This window comes from Ambystoma mexicanum, chromosome 6q (genome assembly GCF_040938575.1).
Source record: "Ambystoma mexicanum isolate Mex_15411 chromosome 6q, UKY_AmexF1_1, whole genome shotgun sequence".
NCBI classification, from domain to species: domain Eukaryota; kingdom Metazoa; phylum Chordata; class Amphibia; order Caudata; family Ambystomatidae; genus Ambystoma; species Ambystoma mexicanum.
The window spans coordinates 691,929,609-691,943,287 of NC_090937.1; the positions used below are offsets into that span (position 1 = coordinate 691,929,609).

General features: G+C 42.5%; 1 protein-coding gene across 7 annotated transcripts in view; it reads right to left on the bottom strand.

Moving 5' to 3' along the window:
- IL15 (interleukin 15) overlaps window positions 1–13,679 on the bottom strand; it is a 1,104,687-nt gene that overhangs the window by 846,527 nt on the left and 244,481 nt on the right. For 4 of the 7 annotated variants that reach the window (XM_069631186.1, XM_069631185.1, XM_069631189.1 and 1 more), the window contains exon 2: window positions 1,103–1,245. The gene's annotated coding sequence lies outside the window, so the exon portion shown is untranslated. Of the gene's footprint in view, window positions 1–1,089; window positions 1,246–13,679 lie in introns of all 7 variants that reach the window. The other 3 variants (XM_069631191.1, XM_069631187.1, XM_069631190.1) reach the window with 2 other exon arrangements.

Below are 13,679 nucleotides of genomic sequence, written 5' to 3' on the forward strand. Positions count from 1 at the left end.
GCATGGTATATAATGCAGATCACTGATCTACAGTATATTCAGTGGTGCACATTTTGCAAACAAAGTACCAGTGTCCATTTCTTTGTTACATCACACACTTTTTAAAAGAGGCCACAGTACAGGTGCAACACTCTAGAAAGTCACCAGAGGGCACATAAACCAAAAAAGTACTCAAATAGCATGTTTGTTATTCCACTCAACTATGGTAGGAGGATCTTCTTGACAGTCTGTAGGTAGCTGCCCGTTATCAGTACTTTGAAACAACACGTGGTGATCCCAGCTCTGCTTTATTGATGGTTTTATGGACATATTTCAGCTAGCCCTTGAGTTGGGCCCAGACAATCGTGATGGTGTTTAGATCGGGAGATGGCATGGTTTTCGCACAGTTGAGTCCTTGTTCTCCCATAAACACAGCCGCTTAAGGTTATCTTAGATGAACTGTAATTTGTGGGTGTCCTGGGTTAATGGCATTTTGCATATGCTTTGCTCTGGCCTAACATGGCTCAGGCTGGAGGGCCGTTACCAGCGATGCCCACCCCCTCCTATGGGGTTAAATTCATAAAACAACACTTGAGGTCGCCCCGCCCTCTTGGACACAAACGAGGTGACTAGTCGGGTAGTGAGGGTGCATTGCTGAGACTAGGTCAAGGGGTGGACAAGTCGGCCTGGGAATGAGATGTGAACGACCGCTCATTTATTTTATTCAGATCTAAGATTATGCACAATGGCTATCGTTTCAATCCTAGCAAATGACATGGACGATTACAATACTTTCAAAATACACACAGTTGTAAATAGGACAGATTAAACACAAAATAGAATGCAAATTATTTAGTCTGCCCACTGGCAACCACATTAAAAACAGATCTATCAGTGCGGTTGTTTTTCCAAACACTCAGCACTGAGTGAGTAATCTGAAAGTAAACCAATGGTTAACAAGTACGTCAATGGGCTCACAGAAACCAGAAGAGTGGAACAACATACAAATACTTATAATTAACTTAACTTTGCATAATGTACACATTACATTTATCATTACTTTGCAAGGGGTACAGTGAAAGCAAACTCGTGCAATTTAAAATGAAAAACCTTTGCAACTGACAGGTTTTGGCTTTCCCGAAAAGGAGGGATGCGTCATGATTCAGTGATCACCTCATCATGTCATGACCAGTGGGTCGCCCACGGAGCAAATCTGCTATAGAGGGTCAAGTGCCAGCAGTGAAGAGTAGAAGTACCAGATGTCACCTATACAAAAAAGATGGACACAACGTTAATGCAGCTGAGAAAACAAACAATAGCAAGAAAATGCTCGCAACAGAATTAGTAGACCTCTTTAAATGACATATACACTGTTTAACTACACCTGCGAAAATGTCGCATTCCATGTGCATAAGCATGGAGGAATTTGGGGTAACCATTCCCGCACTATGCCGTCGTCTAGGTTTACCATGACTCTTTTGAGCATGATTCCTGCTATGTTACGAACAGCCTGTTGCAGACATAATTCATCCAATCTGGTACTGGTGGATGCAAGCATGGTCAGGGTTTTAATGAAATGTTGACATCCATGTAAATTACTTATCAAGGTGAAGAAAACTTATTGCCAAAGAAAGTCATCCTTGTATTCATTGTTGATATTGGGAGCAATGTATTTATTGCGGTTTTAATTGTATTCATTGGATCTTCTATGGCAGATGATGACGACCATGCATGGAGGGCTTGGGGAGCACAGGTCTCTATATTCTAAGGCAAATGTATGTAATTAATTAACGTATTCTTTTCACGCATTCCCACGACTAGTCCTACATTTGAGCTTTCATGAGCCAACTTTAATGCACTGTAAATTGCAGGTTACTTTTAACCAACAAACAGCTCAATTTTTATTTCTACGTGGCATCCATCAGAAGAGCCAGACGGCTAGGCTAATGCTTCCGCTGCTTCACCATACGAGATGCACTGTTAGGAAAAGGAATCCATGTGTACCCCGGGTTCTGGTGCCTTACAACACATCATGCAGTAAATCGACTCTGATCTCTGCCATGAACACGTGGATATCTGAAATGCGGGCCGCCATGAGAAAAAACAGGACGGCCACTGTTGCAGTATTTCTATGCACTCCTGTTCGTAGACCAAATTCAGGCAAAATCCATATGGTTACCAGTCTCCCTTGTCGAAATCCAAATCCTGCTAGCAGGAACAGGGAAAATCCAAGCAAGAAGCAGAAGGGAAAGAGGAACCCGATTTGGACACAAGGCAAACATATTGAGAGCCGGCATTCTCTGTATATCAGTGGTAGGTCAGAAATGTAGGGTGTACAGCCAAACTGAACAGCATGCACTGTGCAGGCTCAGAAAAGAAGGACCATAGTAGATGCTCAAGGAACACTAATGGGCAGTGCAAAACCTGGAAGTCGGAATCAGTTATGAGAGTCAAAGGGTCAGCCACAACCAACTTTCTACATTGATGGCCAATGCTGGACTGATGCAAAATGAAGCTATTACAGCTCACTAATGATCACATGTCTCAGGTGTGATCAGTGCTAGCGCCTACCAACCACTAGTGTTCTGCTTCATAATAAACCATTGTTCGACCTGTTAAGTGTGGCAAATGTGTGTGCGCAAAGGACACCAGCAAATTTAATGTTTGGAATAAAAAGACAATACTCGGGCACACAATCGAAAAAAGGATTGTATGAGAGGACCATTTTAAATGCAATCCCACAAAATCCAGATCACTACAGCCACATGTCACAATATATGCCAGTCAAGCCCAACTCTCAGAGATCTAAGGCATGAGAGAATCATGATGCATATCATTTGTGGTTTGAAAGAAATGGACTCTTGCATCTGGCCAGAGAGCCCTTGTCCTTTGTTATAGTGAAGAAATGCAGTGTGTTCCATCAAGGAGGATCATTCTAGGTACGGATAGAGAGTGTGAGATTGTCAAAATAAAGGGCAAGCTAGATTAGACATTGAGATAGGGAATCAGGAACGAATAGCAACATGAATTGAGACAATTGTACTCAAGTGTCTTCCGATCACACCATAAAAATCTTGTACTGAAAAAGGAGCACACACCGGGCAAGAAGCAACGCTGTTTATTACAGCTGGGCAAGCACAAATCAAACAGAACAGTGAACTAGAACTGATTGATGAGAGCCGACATCTGGGCGTACAACGAACATTCGTTTTATACTATAAAACAAAATGGTCAAGACACTTCGAAACACTTGCAATAATAATAATAATAATATTTTCGCATTTATATAGCGCTACGAACCCTCAGGTATCTGAGCGCTGCTTATTATTACCCACGGTGTGTGGTGCTCATTTATCGACCTCGGAAGGATGAAAGGCTAAGTTTGGCCCTGCCTGGATTCAAACCTACATTAGCAAGCTGTGCACAGATGTCAAAGAGAGTGCTCTACTCGCTATGCCACTTGACCGGCAATTTAGTATGTTCATATTTTCAATGTTTACCAAGAATTTCACCGGCTAGGCTACATCATATCTTTAGTGCTGGACGTACGTTAGTGAAACATGATTGGGACAAACAGTTCAACAGTATCCCAACTCATCGTCTCCCCATGTGGCGCCACATCGATTCCCATCCCTCCACGGGACAATTTGAAATTAGTAAAATAATATTTGTGCTGGCCGCCAGAACTTTATTATACTGCCATTGGTCAGCACCTTTGAGAATGTAACTCGAGACACCCTGCTTCTGGTCGGAAGGGAGACATTCACACAGTGCCTGCTAGGTAACGGCCTTGGCAAACCCTGTGGTGGATACCCTGGAGGCTGGCCACCTCCCAGGAACAGAGAGACCTAACATTTGACTGGTCCTCCAAGAACGCCACTCCATCCAGTGTCCCTTTCCCATAGCCACCTACCGATGAGCACTTGTGGCCATGTGACCGTTTCACTGGCTCAGATCCACTTCCCCTCTACCCACTTAACACCGCTGGATTGACTTTCTGCCCTATAATTACATTACCCAGTGTTGTCTTGGCTGCTTCAGTCTGCCTGTGAAGTGCAGCTTGAGCTAAGTCTCCCTCCTCCCTGTCCTGCGGGGTGTTGGTCATGGGTTTCAGAGCGGGATTTCCCGAGCAGTGCCCAGCCTGGGGGTTCTCCTTGCTGAATGTGTTTACCCAGGATATTTTTCCCCCAATCTTGTACTAATTATACAAAGATCCCTTGGGCCGATTGTTACGCATGATGCATCCCTACCCTGTCCTTCTTAGCAAGGTCTTCTTTTATGGTGTGACTGTAGTTTAGGTACCCTTTTTTTTCCTCCCTAGTCGGTGCCCCATGCACGCCTTGCTTTGCTCTCGAAGGTGGTAGGTGTGCCGCCCTATCTGGCGCTGTACCTTTTCCCCTATCAGGTGTACCTTTAGTACACAATCATCACTAGCCACTGGAAGGTCAGGCCGAGAGAGCGTAGTCAGAGAAAGAGAGAATTTGAGACTTGCGAGATAGAAGGCTTTCTTTCATTTTGTGAACTAATGAAAATAACAGCACTTAATTTGTGACATTAATACTGATCGTGATCCACCATAATACATACTGCATATACTGAGAATCCATTGCCTACATAACTTATCCCAGAGACCAACTTTGTTTTTGACTCCCTTCCCATCGACTACACCGTGCTTTGCATATGTACAGTTCATCGCATCTGTATGTCAAAAACTATCACTATACATTGTAACCAGAACATAACACTACAGCTAATGCACACCATTCCCGAAATATATTTGAGCGGTTTATTGGCGACAAAAGGCATTTTATTGCTGTCTAGGACTTTATTATTCAAAGAGCAATGCTGATTTAGTGCCAAGGTGCCAAGAGATTACAGAAGTAATCTTGCATGCCAAAAATGTGTTGCAATTTCAATAACAAGGTAATTCACTCTGTCAATCTTTTACAGGAGAAAGCGTTCCAAGTCACTCACACCAGATCATCCTAAGAATGTATCTGGGATGTGCAGTCTTAAGGATCATTTATTTACTTTGATTACAGAACAAATTATTAAAAGCTCTCTGGACACAGGGGAATTAGAGAGCCTTGTAGTGCATGGATAATTCTACAGTAAGGCAATAAGTATGCATATGCCCAACTCCCACTTTGCTTGGGACAGCAAAAATCCTTGCGTCTGCCCTGTTCCAATGCAAGGAAACCTACCACACTGCTCGCATCAAAGCAACATCAACACATCTAGATGTGAAGAGAGAGTAGTTTCTAGTATTCACAAAACAAAAAGTGGATTGAAAGAAATCAGTTTTTAGGCACTAATGAAAGCCATAACCTTACAGACTTTATTTCAGTTGTATATAAGTTTTGACAACACCAGAACATGGCAAGTAAAGTCACTGCTATACTTCAACAGCAGAAGTACACAAATCACTGCCTTTGCTTTAGGTAAAAAAATAAAAAAAATAAAGTACTATTCAGGTTTCGGACTGGGCATAACATTGTCTCGGGCGTCAATGAAAAAGTGGCCCCACAGTTACAAAAGGCAATTCATTGCTTTTGTGACAGTTTGAGTAGTACCCAAGGGGGAGGTTTTTGATAAAATGTGATGCAAATTGTACATTTCAAAGAGTGGTTATTCAGTAACACTAGTCAAAACAACTAGCTGCATGGGGAAGAAACTTATCAAACTGGCCCACGTTGGCCAAAAAAGTGGCCCACACAAGCATTTTGGGCTTTGGGTTCGGGCATTGCCCTATAGGACAGTCCCCGCCTGGTAGTAGTGCATAGGTGCTGGTACATAACCCACAGGATATAGGATTGGTAAGGAGCCTGCAATACTGTGGTTGCTATGTGACCTGTATATTTGTCTAGACCCAGTGTATGTCGCTCGCTAGTGACCATCTGTGTAGTTTCCAGTATAGGCAGCTCCCTAATCCCCGTCCCTAACAAATGCAGTGGCTTCTTTCAAAATAACTTGGCATAGGTTAGAGGGAGAAATTGAGAACCACCAGATATCAGAATTATACATTGTGTCAGATAAAGGTTACTTGTGAGTGGAGAGCGTACACGGTTATTAAGATTATCCCCAGATACACAAAATGGTACCTAACGAAATCAGGCATATCCTGCCAAACACAGCATACAGTAAGAATGTACCGTCTGGGTACAATTGGCCGTACTACACCCATGTCTCGGATGTGCTAAAACATAGCTACCTTCTTGCTCAGACTCAAATATCCTATGTAAAGGGAGGTTGCATGTTTAAGTGATAATATGTTATTTTCCAAACCTTGAGGGAACACATCTCTGGAATAGTTTTGGACAGAAAGCATCAATAGCCATCATTCTAGCAACACTCCATGAATCTAAAGCAGATAATGTCTTGAAAGTGTGAGGTTCAGACTTCATTATTATCTTGTATTGCAGTGTATAAACAATGTGATGAACCATGTTCCCCTGTTAATAATATTTAAAATACATATTTATATAGTGCTTTTTGTCAGATTCCTTTCTGTCCTAAGAACTGTAATAATTAGGACACAATACAATGGTACTTGATTTGTCAACCTCAGGAGGGTGAAGGGCTGAGGGATTTGAACCTGGGGCGGTAGCCTGCTCTTCCTCATATGCGTTACAGCTGGGTATCGTAACTCACCCTGGTAGTTTTTTCCACCCAAATCAACAGGGACGATAACACTAAGTCCTGGAAAATATTCTCTAGATAAATTAAGGGGATGGGTCTAAAATGTCTAATACTTTTTGGAAATGATTAGCGAAATTCCACCTCATACGGATATTGAGACCTTAACACGTCTAATCTGAACCTGGCGTATTCAAACTTCTTTGCAAAACAATCATGAAACCAATGTTCTCTCAGCCTGCATACATACGCTCCTCTTCAGCGCCTCGATGGAGGGATCAATTGGTGGAAAAACACAGATGTGTTTTTGCATTGTGGGTAATGAGAAGGACATCTGGTTTTGACAAATTGTTTTTTTAGTCTGGGCACTTTGAGAACCAGTCTAAAGGAAGATTATATTCAAATGGTAGATACATGAAAGAATACATCTTATCTACATTTATGAATAAATGATAATACCAAATCTTTATATATGCTCCGTTTACCTGCTTCGGGAGGATTAAGTTCTAAGTTGGACCGGTCTTAATTAAAACATGTGTCATTCAGAACCCTTATTACAGTGCTTACATCTCATTTTGCTCTGCGGGCAAACAACTAGCAGTGCTGCCTGGTATCATGGGCAAACCGCTGATCACGAACAGAACCAGTGATGATTCTTGCCGTCAAATCAGTGTAACAGAACATGACATGTGAGGTGTAACATGGAGCAAAGTAATGTCTTTAAAAACGTTGGCCGGGATAGTGGGTAGGTTCCTGCGGGAGCAGGACAAACTGTATTCTCCTTTTTTCATCAAATTGTCCCTTTCACTTCACATGCCATGAAGTGCAAGCCTGTCGTTTAACTTGCCTTTGTTCGGTTGCAATCAAGCAGCCCTTCCCCGTTAGACAATTTCCACATCACTGGCTTTTTGTTGTAGGAAATTGTGTCTGCAGGGCTGCTTTATTTGACATCCGTGCGTAATGTATGCTGTGCTTGCACTTTTAGTGCACTCGTGTAACATGATGTTGAGATGAATGGGACGCAATGAAATCAAAACAGCATTAATATAGCTAGCTAGCTCTCGGAATTTTTTTTCCAGTTATTTCACTTTTTACCGTCAGCAGCTTGTGAGCAATGTTTCTAATGTCATTTGTTCGAGTATGTATGTGTCCTGTGCCCAGTGCTTCACTGTACCCTGTCCCTGCACCTGGCTCGGGTTTTCATCCAGCCCCAAGTGGCTGAATCGTCGGACAACTTCATCCTGACGAGATAATTAAAACTCTGGAGAACCCGTCGGTTCATGGTCGCTATGAAAGCATCTAACACACAGGCTCTGTAAATCACTAATCGCCATAAAAGGGGAGACTGTGGGCACGTGGCCTCTAACCTTCCCTGACACATTAGGAATTTAGTGGCAGGTGAAAAACGTACAGCTGTGTTGGCGTCCCACCAATGCCACTTGAAGACTGAAATTCGCACGAATGCGACTCTGTCCTGTGCTCAAAATTGTCATCATTGACCAGCTGTTTATTGCCCTCCGGTAGGTATTGGGCAACAGTGCATATAACTAGTGGAGATGGCGAGATTATATTAAAAAGAGAAGGGGGCTGTCTGCTCTGCTGCTGAGCAGTTAAGTGGATGCAGTGCGGTTTTGTTAAAGGATCCTCATTCTCCGTGAAATTTCCAGTGGAAGCGACTGCAGGGAAAAATCCCTTTGAACTCCATCTGGCCTGACACACTGCAATTAGTAAAACTACAAACAAAGAGTCTACGACTATGAGGCATACTTTGAGGCTTTTAGAACACATCTTTGTTTTCTCAATATAGGGTCCAACTGTAAATGTCTCGTTCCTATAACTTGCGCAGTGTCATGTTTCGAGATGATGTCAGAGCCCCAGAAACAGACTATCCCCTCTCTTGAGCGAAGCTGGGATCAAACCCCGATTTGGGCATCCAAACGAGAAAAACATCTTCTGCGCCACAAAGTCAAAATAAGGAGCACCTTGGTTACAATTTTCTATTAAATTCCAACACTATTTCTTTTCATCCCAAGACAGAGTATGTCTGTTTTCTACAAAGAAAATCAAACTCACGTCGTGCAGTTAGGACTGAAATCCTGGATTGGAGCTAAAACACTGATTGAAGCTAGCCATGAGTTGAAGAGAGTGGGGATCGCAGTGACGGTTTATCCCATTGAACTGCACCCCAAGAGACAAACAAAAGTCAGGGATCCAGAAGACAGCCTGGTGAGGGAGTGGGCACAAGATGAATACATCAAAGGTAATGGATCTAGTGTTGAAGAGAAGAAAAAATTAAAAGGAAGAAAGTGTCATAAAATCACAAATATGCCCTCTATTGCCAGACATTATTACTCAAGTTCTTCTGAATTTGGGGCTTGCCAATGCGTCTCTCTAGCGTAAGAGGAACAGAGAGTTTGCCCTCGTGGAATGCTCGGGGCGCGGACTCCTTTAGAGACCCACATGTTTGGAACTCTGTATTTGGGAACTCTAAATTTGGTCCTTTTTTGCAGGAAACATGGCTGATTAAACCAATGAGGGTTGATGGCTTCTTATCTTTTGCTCAACTGGCAACAAGAGAGAGGTGGTCGACCCTCAGGTGGTCTGATGATTGTCATTGCCAACTCAAATACTTCTGATTGCTTTCTTAGTAATGAATTTCCTGGCATTCTTGCTATAGGCATGGTGATCAAAAATGAAACATATGTACTAATAGTAACTGTCATTAACATATACTGGAATGTTAGTACGAATCAAATACAAATCAACATCTTATGTCAGTCATGATGCATATTGAAAAAAGATGTTACATTACTTATTGCTGGCGACTTCAGCTCACAATGCATTTCTAGAGAAATGCAAGGCAAAACACCAAGAGTGAGTCAGACGACCATCAGAGGCAAATGGTGAAATAATTTAATGATTGACTGTGCCCTGATAATGGCAAATGGGAATATTGATGGTGATATACGCTCGTCTTTTACTTGGCAGCAGGGTGCAAAGGGTTCCATTATTGACCATCTGTACGTCACACCTCCTCTTCACTAAATGTGCCAGTTTTCTGGTACGCCAGCAGACGGCTAGTGATCATAACATGCTTATAGCCAAATTTGCATTTGTCCCTAGAAAGAAAACAAGTTTATACTTGGATAACATAGCTGCCAACAATGGCAAAAACCGAATTAAAAAGTTCAGTAACAAATGGGCTCACTCTAAAATGAATAAATGAAATATCTGTGGGAGACTGCCTCAAACTTAGAAATAAACAAACTATGCTCCCCGAGATATTCTACAGAGTTTCCTTGTGAGTTATACCCTCCAAGAGTAGGGGGAATGAGCAAACGGTGGAAGCACAATCATATGTTCGATGGAAAGACTGCAATAAGCAAAAGGGCCCTTAGGAAATCTATACAGTCCCTCAAAATGGCCAATGTCACACACCAAGAGTATGTAATTAAGTTGAAACTCCGGAAACTGAACTATAGGAATTGGTCTCGAAGCCAGAGACAATTAAGTCTCCAGAAAGATGGAGAACTCATGCTCCACTCCCTCCAGCATAGCAACTGAAGCAATTTCTGGACACTAATAAAACATCTACAAGCCCGACAAGGTCGAGTGCAAGGAAATGTTGTTCCAGAGTCTGCCTGGTGCCATTTTGTTAGTGAGCTCTACAATAAACACTCAGAAGATATTGTTACAATCGAAAGAGAATGCCCATAGTATGCGAGTACAAGCAGAGAAGATATAAATATATTTGATCAATAAATCATCATCGCGAGCAGCCGGACCGAACAACCTTACCAATCAAATCTTGAAGGCCGACAACGAGATGTGGGCCATGATTCTAAGTAAACTCTTTGAGGAAATACTAAGACTAAAACGATTTCCTGAATCATGGAAGCGTGCTGTTGTTATTCCAATATGTAAGAAGGGCGATCAGCGTGATCCCAAAAACTATCGCCTCATCGATCTCTCCTAGAAGTTGACAGCAAAATCTTTGCTGGGCTTATTTTGACGGAGCTTGAAACTTGGACAGAAACTAACAATATTCTGTCGAAACACCAGTTAGGTTTTCGTAAGGGATTATCTACTATGGTTAATGGCTTACTCATGTCAATAGTCTCTGTAAGATCTTGGGAGAAGGAGGGGCCCACTTTATATGGTGCATGGGTTGACCTCTTACAGGCGTTTGATACAATAAACAGAAAACGCCTGTGGAATAAACTCAAAAACTCAAATCTTGGGGACTCCCAATGTCCCTTTTAGCAATTATAGTCTTGCTTTATGAAATTCCTAACCTGCAGGTGCGATTGAACTTGGAAGGACACCTTACTGATTACATTGCCACAAAGAGAAGTGTGCGACAGGGATGCATTATAGCATCCATTCTCTTTAATTTATATCTTGCAGACTTGGCAAGGCGCTTGAATAATCTGCCCTCAATAATCTCAAAGTCGGGAGAGAGAGACTAAATTGGATTGCTTACACAGATAATTTGGTTCTTTTGGATTAAACGCCTGTTGTTCTCCAAAGGATGCTGAATGCCCTGGAGGCATATGCCAACCTAAATGATCTTAGTATAAATCCTGCAAAATCCAATATAGTTAAATTTCAGAGGCCTCACAAAAAATCTCCAAATTTCAGCTGGACATTAAATCAACAAATAGTACCAACTGTGAAGGAAGTAACATATCTAGGCATTAAAGTCTGAGGTTTTCCCACACTGACGGCATTAGAGTATGAACTTGACACAAAAACAGATCAAATGATTTGTCAAATAAAGAAATTGTTAGATACCTACTGCCAGTTCTCACTTCTTCCACTGATAACATTCTATAAGGCAAAAGTTATTCCATCCTTGTTATATGGGATTGAAGTGACTCCTATGACCAGATCCATCAAGTGTGCACGACTGGAAGGTTGTATATGGAAAAATGCGTTGGTTCTTCCTTTGAGCCTTCCAGTCCAATGCTTGAGATACGAGTTGGGCCTACTCTCTATGAAATCTCGGGTGGACTGGAAGGTTCTCTCGCTGTACACACTTATTAGACTCTCGAAATGTTAAATCTGCAGCACAATAACTTCCTAATTAATCTTGACTTAGATGATTCTGTAATGTTAGAACACTGTAACTGCAATGAAAAAGACTTGTTAATCAATCCTCAAAAACTTAAAATTGCTTTCTTTAGATATGACTGGATAAATACCATTACACAAGTGCAACGATCAAAGGTGGCTAGACCACTATCCAACTTAGATAAACCAAGAGGCTATCTTGCTAAATACTTGAGGAGATTTCCAAGCTCAGCAGGTAGAATAACTTTCCTGACGTTCCACCTAAACCTTCTACCGATGGATGAAGTGAAGTAGCTCTGGAATCAAGATATTGCACACAACGGTCACTGCACATACTGCCACATGCCTACTATGCAGTCGATCAAACACTTAATGATGGACTGGAAAGGGACTCAAGTCCTAGGATCCTCACTTTTGAAACGCTTTGTCCATTGGGACGAATGCCTCTTTATGGACGACTTCTGGGAAAGGTTGATTACAAGACATGAAACTCTACTCACCAACGAAATTGTCAAATTTATGCGGACATTGGGTTTGGTGGCATATTAACGAATATCTTAAATTAATGTTTTAATTAAATTCTTTTTTTCTGTGTTCATTTGTAACAAATGTTCTTTTATGACGATTATGAAAAGTCGAACATTTTTGGCTGTGACATAATGAATACATTTTAAAAAACGTTCCAGGACCAAAATATTTTCTAGGCTCTGCATTACTACCCGCTTTAGAGGCACAGCAAAGCCAGCGTCATACTGACACTTGCACTAATGCATGTGCGTGAACACCTGTCTGCAAAGTTAGTTAGCTGCACCTTGTAACATGGCAACTGCACCACACCCAAGCCACCTATCATGCTGCAGCAGAGCTGCCAGTGAGCTAGGCTGTCTAGAGCACTTTCCGGGCAGGAACAGTTATTCATGAAACTGGTTATCCAACACAGCAGCACTGGTGGCTCACACTATTGTTGCTTGATGTGTGACCAAGACTGACAGTTAAAGATAAAGTTGGCGAAACACACCATCATAATTCAACTAAGTTTGAGACAATAAGTACTGGTGCTCAGATATGAGTGCTGGGGACTGGCGGCACCATTGTGCATGAAGTAAGATGGCCGCACAGCTATTGAGCTCCCGCGACCCGGTGATATTGACGGCTGTCTCTGTGCACCTGTTCTGTGTTTTGAGCATTGCTGCACTGTGATTTGGAGCAGTTTTCTCTGCATTGCGCCCTTAAAATCTGTCTCGACGGCACGCAACGAGCATTTGATACGAGGGAGCAAGACCGGCAAGAAAATGGCAGCCGCGACGAGACCCACGAGGTGCAGAGGTCTCCCGTGCCTGGGTGGAGCGTGAGCAGACTAGAACTACGATCAGAGCCTCCTGCACTGCACTTTTGGACAAAGCAAACTGGCGGATACCCGCGAAACATCTAGTATTTACGGCGCTTGTAGGTGGGTGCACCACTGCACTGCGTGGAGCGGGCTGCGACACCGGAGCATCGGTGAACTATGTAAGGAAGGCATTTTATCAAAGTAAGACAGACACAAGTGACCACAAAAAAAGTGTTTATTGAACTTTATCAAGGGTGTGATAAATGCCTATCTAAACCTAAATCTATGATGGGAGTAAGCTACGACCATCAAAAAATAATAATGCAGTCCTAGTGTGGAGTCTCGTCAAAATAATTGTGCCTATACTACAAAACCTATTGCCAATCCTTACCGCTACTTTACAAATTGTGTGGGGAAATGTTAATGAAAAAGAAAGAGGTGTTCACAAAAATGATAAGTCAGGATGTTCAGGCCGTTAGCCTCCCTTCCCCACGTTTTCAGCACTGGCTCCCACAGGGGTGTCGAGCGGAACTAGACAGCCACGGTCTCCACCAACGTGATGCATAGTGCAGAGATGACTGACTGGACTGGCCCACCTAGCTTCGTCTGCTTGACCCGTAGAAGTAGTCTCCTAAAGACGGTGACAGGGAATTAGCCACCT